Source organism: Myotis brandtii, unplaced genomic scaffold (assembly GCF_000412655.1).
Source record: "Myotis brandtii unplaced genomic scaffold, ASM41265v1 scaffold49, whole genome shotgun sequence".
Classification (NCBI taxonomy): Eukaryota; Metazoa; Chordata; class Mammalia; order Chiroptera; family Vespertilionidae; genus Myotis; species Myotis brandtii.
Genome location: NW_005368707.1, coordinates 5,991,825 through 6,001,178, shown reverse-complemented (window position 1 = coordinate 6,001,178; position 9,354 = coordinate 5,991,825). Strand labels below are relative to the sequence as shown.

Sequence of the window (9,354 nt, the reverse complement as noted above, 5' to 3'; positions counted from 1 at the left end):
GGCCACGTTCCTAGGGGGATCCGCGGGCCGCAGTAGAAGAGCGTGCGCTGCCCGGAGTAGAGAAGTCAGGAATATCACAGTTAGATATTGATTTGCGTGCAGTGGCTGAAGCATCTGCAAAGAGGAGGGGAGTGACCCCGCTTCTTTCGTGAGGGTGGTTAGGAGAGATAGGGCAAGAACCCCATCTGTGCGGCCCTAGGGAGGGAGACTTGGGAGTATAAGAGGAGAGGTACGTTTGGAAAACAGAGGGAAGGAGAGAGGTTTCTCCTGTGAGCGTCGGGTTCATTTATACCAGCCCCGCAAAAACAGCAGGAAAAGCCTGGAGAAGCCTGGTTCCGTCAGTGTCCGTGCCATGCCGGAATAATAGGACTGGCAGAATCCTGGTCTAACTTCTAATGTCATTCCTTTGCCTCCTCCCTCCCCATCACCCTATCATCTATTTTCCCTACTCCTTCCGGAACGGGGTATCCAGTAGCGCCCAGAAAATAGAATATGAAGCAAGTTCACTTTTGTTTCTTTTAAAGAACGAAAGAAATGACTAGCTCAGGGGTGGGCTGCTGAGAAACCTGGCCCTTGGCTCGCCTTGGGCTTATCCCAGGCACCTGTGCCTAAAGACGCGCCTGTTAGAGGTCTCCTTAAAAACTTCACACCTGACTGCCCCATCTAAGCAGTTTTAAATTGGAAAAGGAAGAGCCGACTGCAGGCCTCTCTAAAAGGTATTCATTAGAGTAATTACTAGGTCCTCTGCCTGCCTGGAGTTGGAAATTATTCCGCTCGGGAATATGCATTTGTTTCATGTTTTGTTTTTCTCAAAAATGTTGCAGGCTCTTTTCCTTTAAAGATATAGTTTCAAAGCAGAGGTACATAGGTTATAATGTTGCAGTGTTTGTTAAGGGAGAGGGCAGCGGTAGTGGTTCATAAGTAATTCTGAGATCCACGATCATGCAGTCCTTTCTGTTTTGAAGGGGAAAAAGAAGCAATATTCCAAATACGTTAGGAGAATGGTACCAGACTAATAGTAACCTCATGCCAGGTGGGGCAGTCACTCAAATATTGTTGGGATTAACCTAGGAATCAATAGGTTACAGCGAAGGAAATGTTAGCACTGGTGAATTTGGGTAAGGTATTTTCTCTTGAAAATAGGAATTAATAGATGTATAGGAGGAAAAAACCCAAAACATAGTCACTCTGGAAGGAGTAATACAGTAATAGCCCAGGAAACTTTAGTGTGGAGGTTTGTTCAGTGACTTTAGTATTACAACTGATTTAATATAACTTGTTACACATTTAACCAGCTTCAAATACATTGACATTCCAAACAGATACCCCAGTATTTTTGATGGATTCAGCAAAATTCACTTTCACTATTTTTTAGCCACAGTGTTTGTCTTTACTTAGCCATAAAGTGTTTATATTCATTAAGTTTCTTCAATAAAACCTTTACAACAATGGAAATAGTTGCTTTTTCTCGTGCATGTCAAAAAAAACATCTTTAGCCAAATGATTGAGTGTTATTGTGCAATTACAGATTAAATAATGGGAAAAAAAAACATTTTCTCTGAATCCATAACATGACTGATCCTTCTATGTTAATATTTCCAACTACCTGCTGGTTTTCTCCACTTGGAAATCTAGCCAAAATCTTAAACTTAGTGAGTCCAAATTTGAACAGTGCACCACCCCTTTCTTCTTCTGATATCCCAATGTCCTTTAAGATCATCTTAGAATGAGCTTTGGAGACCCCTTCCGCAGAAACTGTTTTAGAAAAGTAATAAAGGCTCATCTTCAAGGAAGTCAATCTTTTCTTTTGATGGCTACCACCCTAGACCTCTGCTATTCCAAAAGGTTCTTTCCTGTAACCCATTAAACTTCCCAAGGGTAATTAAGAACCAATTCACTTTTACTCAGCTTAACCTCCACCCCTGCCAAACACACACACACACAAACTTTCAGTGCCTTTCCATCATTCCTGTACTTACTAAGTACAGGAAGTCTTCATTTATCTGAGGATAATCATCAGCAAAGAAAAGCTCACTCAAAGTGAATCTATTTGATGTCCAAAACTCTTACCATAAACTATACAAAATAAGGATTAATCAAAATACTACCTATAAAAAGCCCTAAATTTTAGTCTTATGATTATAACCAAAACTATCAAATAGAACTATACTAATTGATTCTCTGTTCATTATAATAACTTCTATGCAATTATCTGAAAGAATGTAGTGGCATCTTAGACATGTCCAAGCATTTGATAAACGTTTGACTTTAACACATAATCATAAAGTTACTTTTGCAAACACTGATCCTCTCCCAGTTAATTTCTTTCATAGTGCCTTGTTGATTTCTCTACCCAGTGACTAACTGCCTGACTTTCATTTGTCAATCAGATGCTTTGCTTACGATTTGAGCTCCTATGTCTATTATTTGGCTGAAAATAAATGGTGTTCATAATATTTAACTTTCACCAGGGAGAGATTAGCCAACATATAATTTCATGTTGAGATTTTTGCTTCATTTTGCAACCTCAGCAAGTTGCAAATTGAGATTCAACAATGGTAATAATTTGAATAAAACTAATGAGCCTGAGTCCAAATATCACAGCCTGGCTTTTGAGATTCTCAGTTTAACTTCTTGAGTCTTAACTTCCACTGTCCAACTGTTTTTACTAATAGTAAAATACTCAAGTTTGTTAAAAAGTAATCACTTACCTTCCTCCCTTCAGTAGAGAACTGTAAAGCTAACTCCAAGAGCAGCAACAAGAGTCTACTCTAGCCTGCCAGTTAGGATTTTACCAAAAAAATTCTGAGATGTTCTAAATTAAAATTACAGCTTCCACAGAGTGAGAGAAAGAGACAAAACAGCTGTGGAACAGCTCTCACAAAAGATTGCTCACATTCCTGTATATCTGTTGGAATTTAGAATTAATTTCCAGGTGGCTATTTCTGGATTATCTAAAAAGATTGCAGCCAGGTACTGCAGAAATCCAGGAGCCTCCACTTATTTGCACATGAACTTCCCAATCTTTAGGAGCCCACACTTCCTTTCAGACTCTTGCACATCCTGGAATTAGCCCCTCTTACCATTGTCCATTCTCTTTGTCTATAGCTACTAGTAATGTAAATCCTTTCGGAATGGCTTAAATACCTTTTTTCCTCCTACCTGATCTATAAAAATGCTTGCAAAACCCCAGGGAGAAGACAGACATATTGTCTCTCCGACCTAGCCATGCTGGGGTGGTTTAAATTCCATACCCCAAAAAGTCTTTTGTGTGTGTGTGTAAAATTGGTCTTATAAACCCTTTCTTTTAAAAAAAAAAAAAAAAAGGCTAAGCTGTGGTAGTTAAAAAATTCTAACAGGTTATTGGATGCTTTATTTGCCTGCAAATTTGGGAGAACAGGGCAAGCATTCAGCCAAATCCAGCCGTTGGAAATGTGTTATCCATTATATGTGGGGTTTGTTTTGTTTTGGGGTTTTTGTTTTTTGTTGTTTTTGAGGGGTTAGGGAAGGAAAGCTTGAGAATCACAGGGCTTGCCCCAGATGATGTCTCTGCTTTATTCATGGTGGTTGCTTTTCCTTGGAATGCTTTCCCTGCCTCTTGGTCTGCAAATCTCAATATCAACCTGCCTTTTAGTAGTAAGTAGCCTTTTAAAAGTCTACAATTTTCCCCACCTCCCAAGTGGATGTATTTGTCCTTCATTTAAAGTACCCTGCTATTGCATTATCTCTACAACAGTCATTTGCCCCTGTGGTTGTTTGCTAAACTGTTAAGATTCCCAAGGACAAAAATAGTGGTCAATTTGCGCTTAATATATACTCAAACATTTTCAACTGCCCATGCTCAAAGTTTGAGGTTCCACTGTATAAGAATTCTAAATCCTGTAACATTTTCCCTCACTACCGTTTTTGTGCCCTGAAAAAATCATAAAATTTGACATACCATAGACCTTCACTGTTCAAACCAAACAGTTAAAATGGCTTATGTGAATTAAAACAGTAAAGCATTGCCCAGCCAGTGTGGCTCAATGGTTGAGCATTGACCTATGAACTAGGAAGTCATAGTTTGATTCCCGGTCAGGGCACATGCCCAGGTTGTGGGCTTGATCCCCAGTGTGGGGTGTGCAGGAAGCAGTTGATCGATAATTCTCATTATTGATGTTTCTGTCTCTCCCTTCCTCTCTGAAATCAATAAGAAATATATTCAAAAAAAACAGAGCATTTAACATTATGTACATGAGTATTTCTTTTAAGTATAACAGAGCAAAATGCAGATGACCTTAAATTCTGGCTAATGAAGTAGATAAGATTCAAGTCAGACTTTACTTTTAAATCTCAACATAGCCTTGCGACAGCTTAGGAAAGCTGCTCTGTCTCAGTAATGAAGACAGGAGTGTGAGGCATGGAATGGAAACCTCATTTGTTTCTGCAACATGTTACTTCTAGTGACTAGTCCCCCATTTAGAAATGGTGCTAAAAATAATTTTTTCTGTTTCTGTAATACTTCTGAGATGCTCTTATAATCCTGAACATTCTGGAAATCAGTACAGTATATACATTTTTAAAAAATATATTGTTATTGATTTCAGAGAGGAAGGGAGTGGGAGAGAGTCATTGATTGGCTGCCTCTGGCACTCCCTCTACTGGGAATCCAGCCCACAACACAGGCATGTGCCCCGACCAGGAACCAACCACCACCTCCTAGTTCATAGGACAACACTCAACCACTGAGCCACACTGGCCAGGCAGAATATACTTTTGAAGTCACTCTTTAATCACATTTTTAATTATTTATACTGTCAATAGATTGCAACAGAATACTGTTTCCCCTTGGTGCTGATTGTATTAAAGTAATTACCTTAGAGAGGCCCAGCCCTGCTTGCCACATTTTTCCCTTTTGAATTTCTAGGTTTACCCATAATCAGGTAATTTATGTCTGTAGCTTGTTTTTTTGTCTTTTAGGTCTCTACATTCTAGCTTAATTATTTTTAATACAATCTGTCTGAAACAACTTCGTAGCTACATTTGCCGACCCAGACTTTTTTTTTTTTTCATCCTCACTAGAGGATACTTTTCCATGATATTTTTAGAGAGAAGGAAAGAGAGAAATATTGATGTGAGAGAAACACATCGATTGGTGGCCTCCTGCACGTGCCCTGACCAGGGCCCAGGCTGGGGAGGAGCCTACAACCAAGATATGTGCCCTTGACTGGAATCGAATTCTGGACCCTTGGGTCTGCAGGCCGACGCTTTATCCACTGAGCCAAACTGGCTAGGGCTACTCTTTTGATTAAAGGCTTTTGTAATTTGAGTTTAACTAACTTGGGTAAATGAGCAGATGCAGAACTATCCTTCAGAATAACACTTCTTCACCTTTTTGGTGATCACAATCCCTTAAAAAATCTGGGGTATGCTATCTATACTAATAAAAGGATAATATGCTAATTAGGGCAGACATCTTCCGGACGTCCGTCTGGACCAAGCCACAGCGGCTGCGAGGCCCGGGGCTCAGGCAGCCATGGGCTCACGGCAACCGTGGGCTCAGGCAACTGTGAGCCCCGGCAGCTGCGAGGCCCAGGGCTCAGGCCTCGCAGCTGCCACGGCCGGCAGTGGCAGCAGTAGTGGGGTGATGAGGGCGGCGTCTTCCCCTGATCAGCCTGGTCACCTCCTGCAGAGGGAGGCCAGACTGCGGCTTAGGCCCACTCCCCTGAGTATGTTCAATTTGTAGCAATGAAAATACATCCTGCATATCAGATATTTACATTACAATTCATAACAGTAGCAAAATTACAGTTATGAAGTAGCAACGAAAATAATTTTATGGTTGGGGGTCACCACAACATGAGGAACTGTATTAAAGGGTTGCGGCATTAGGAAGGTTGAGAACCACTGCTCTATACATTAGCAACCCCCCCACCATCTTTTTCACTCTCCTTTTCTTTCTTAATCTTTCTCTATAAAACTTAGTCACCCGACAGAAATTATGTATATTGTTCCTCACTTTTTCTCCCCACCAGAAGGTAAACTCCTGCAGGGCAGGGCCTTTGCTCTGTCCACCACTGTATTCCTAACACTAAGGATGTTCTCTCACTTTCAGTGGCTCTGCCACAAGCTGCTTTAGCCAAGTTGCCTAAGATATTCAATTGGTTATGAATATTAATTAGTTGTGCATACTTCTTCACATATTAAATGAGTGTGAAGATGTATAGACATATCTTTCTCTCATCATTAAGTGGTTTTTATTTAGCATATAGTCATCTTTTCTTACCTAAGGCCTCAAAATTTGCTTCTTTGCCAAAGTCCTTATTAAAAATTGAATTTCTAGGTTTACCCATAACTGGCAAGCAACAATGTTGATAACATTTTAATACAGCAGAAATACATTTGATTTTACAACAGAAATACATGTTGCACATCAGGCAAAATATATACCCAGAGGAGAGTAAAGTGGTTGCTTGGTACAGCAATGCCTTGCTTCACTAGCCTGCTGAGTCCAAGGCAGAATTCCTTGACTAGTGTGCTAGCTTTGTCAATCTTTGGACCCAGTGTGACCTTCAGCAACCCAGCTATCCTGAATATTTGCCTGTTAGATATTTTAAGAATGCAAAGTTAGTGTTAATTGAGATGTAATTCACACACCATAAAATTCACCTTAAACTAAAATTCAGTGGTTTTTAGTATTTTAACAAGATTGTGCCACTATCACCATATTTAATTCCAGAACATTTTCATCCAAAAGGAACACCATACCCATAGGCAGTCACTCCCTATTCCCTCCTTCCTTCCCCCAGTCCCTTGGCAATCACTAATCTGCCTTCTGTCTCTACGGATTTGCCTATTCTGGATATTTCATGTAAGTAGAATCACAATATTTGGCCTTTTGTGTCTGCCTTCTTTCACTTAGCATAGATGTTTTCAAGGTTTATCTGTGTTGTAGCATGTGTGAGAACTTTATTCCTTTTTATGGCTGAAAAATATTCCATTGTAAGGAACACCATACTTTATTTACCCATTCATTAATTGATAAGACATTTAGTTATTTCCACTTTGGGGCTATTAAGAATAATACTTTCATGAACATTTCTGTACAAGTTTTTGTGTGAGCATGTTTCATTTTTCTTGGTTATATACCTATGAGTGAAATTACTTGGTCATGTGAGAACTCTGGTTAAACTTTTGAAGAACTCAGGCTGTTTTTCTGAGTGCCTGCACCATTTTACATCCCTACCAGCAGTGTATGTATGAGGGTACTGGCTTCTCCATATTCTCACTAACACTTGTTATTATCTGTCTTTTATAATAATCATTGTAGTGGGAGGTGAAGTGTTATCTCCTTGTGGTTTTGATTTGCCTTTCCTTAATGGCCACCGATTTTTAACATATTTTCATGTGCTTATTGGCCATTTGTAGGTTTTCTTTGGAGAAATGTCTATTCAGATCCTTTGCCTGTTTTCAATTAGGTTGTCTTTAAAATATTCTTATAAAAGTTTTTTACATATTTCAGATACAGTCTCCTATCAGAGTTGCAAAATTTTTTTTTTCATTCTGTGGATTATCTTTTTACTATGTTGATAGTATCTTTCAAAGCACAAAAGTTTTTAATTTTGATGAAGTCCCAATTTATCTCTTTTCTTTGGTTGCTTTGGGCTTTAGGTGTCATATCTAAGAGACCACTGCCTAATCCAAGATTATGAAGATTTACACTTATATTTTCTTTTAAGAGTTCTATAGTTTTAGCTCTTAGATTTAGGTCTTTGGCCCATTTTGAGTTAATTTTTATATATGGTATAGATAGAGGCTCATTTTCATTCTTATGTGCATTTCTAGTCCCAGAACAATTTGTTGTAAAGACTATTCTTTCCCCCACTGAATTGTCTTGGCACTCTTGTTGATGATCAAAAGACCATAAACCTGGACTCCCAGGTTCTATTCCATCAATATATATGTCTAGCATTATGGTAGTACCCATACCATCTTGATTACTTTTACAGTAAGTTTTGAAATCAGGCAGTGTGAGTCATTTAACTTTGTGCCAAGATAATTTTGAAGTTGAGTTTAACTAACTTAGTCAAATAAAAACAAGTAGATGAGGAACAATTGAACAAGTCTAAGCAGGCCCCACACTAACCTAATTCTTAGGAACAGAATGACTCTCTAGACTTATCCAGCCAGATTCACTTTATTCCTTCCTTTATTTATTCAGCAGTGATTTTAGGGAGTTTTTATAGCAACATAGCTGTGAGCAGTGTTGAAAGTTGGACAATGTAAAGGAAAATCTAGTGTCTAGGTCTAGGAGATAGTTTTGAAAATTATTTCATCCTAAGTGGGGGTAGTGATGGTGGGGATGTTAGAGCTAGAATTTTTAGAATTTGCAGTGGATAAGTTATGGTTGGTAAAGAAAAATAGGGGATTGAAGATACTCATATTTCTAGCTTGGGAATGATGGGTAGATATAGTTAGGGAAATAGATTGTGTGAAGATAGAGTAAAGATAGTTTTATCTGTTCTTTCAAGAAGTCTGACAAGTTTGGAGGAGAAAACAGGGTTATGAGAAGGTTGATTGTTTCTGTTTTGCTGGTTGTGCTTTAGGGTGGGGGAAACTTGCTGTCTGAGGTAAATATTGAAGATGTGATGGGTAGTTTAATTATTACTTTAATTCCCAGGAGAAATGTAGAGCAAAGCCAGTTTTTTTCCTCTAAGACAGTAAGAGAGGTAATAATTCTTAATGTCTGTATTTTCTCTAGAGCTAAAGTTGGGAGGTGGGGTAGGTAGGGAACTATGGAACTTAAAAGCAGTGAAGGGTTGGAATTGCCATTGAGAAATGTAAATAAAATAACAAGGAAACAGAAAATAGGAATGAAAAAGACAAGACAGGATGAATTCAGGAAGTCCAATAGCTAAATTTCAGTTCCTGAGAAAGCAGAGAAGATGGGGGTAGGGGGTTATTGGTGAAATAATTCAAGAAAAGTTCCCCATCAAGAATGTGCGTCTGAAGTTTCCAGATTGAAAGGATCCACTGAGTGCCCAACACAGTAACATCAACATGAAGACATGAATAACTAAGTTTGCAGAGCAAGAAAGCAGGTCTCAAAGAAAAAGGATCAGGAATCAGAATGGCTTCAGATTTTCTAACAGCAATACCAGAAGCAAAACAACTGAGCACCACCTCCCTATTTCTGCTAGAAAATTATTTTCAGTGCATGTATAATAATAAAAGCGTAATATGCTAATTAGACCGGACAGCCAAATGACCTTCTGGACGTCCTTCCTGATGAAGCTGTGGAGGCGGGGGCTGAGGCAGAGGGGTTAGGGGCAATCAGGCAGGCAGGCAAGTGGTTAGGGGCAATCAGGCAGGCAG

General features: G+C 39.1%; 1 protein-coding gene across 5 annotated transcripts in view; it reads left to right on the top strand.

The window, feature by feature from the left end:
• NUDT5 (nudix (nucleoside diphosphate linked moiety X)-type motif 5) overlaps window positions 1-9,354 on the top strand; it is a 39,963-nt gene that overhangs the window by 446 nt on the left and 30,163 nt on the right. The window contains exon 1 of one of the 5 annotated variants that reach the window (XM_014547979.1): window positions 525-716. The exons of the other annotated variants lie outside the window; for them this stretch is intronic. The gene's annotated coding sequence lies outside the window, so the exon portion shown is untranslated. Of the gene's footprint in view, window positions 1-524; window positions 717-9,354 lie in introns of those variants that run through there. 5 annotated transcript variants of the gene reach the window in all.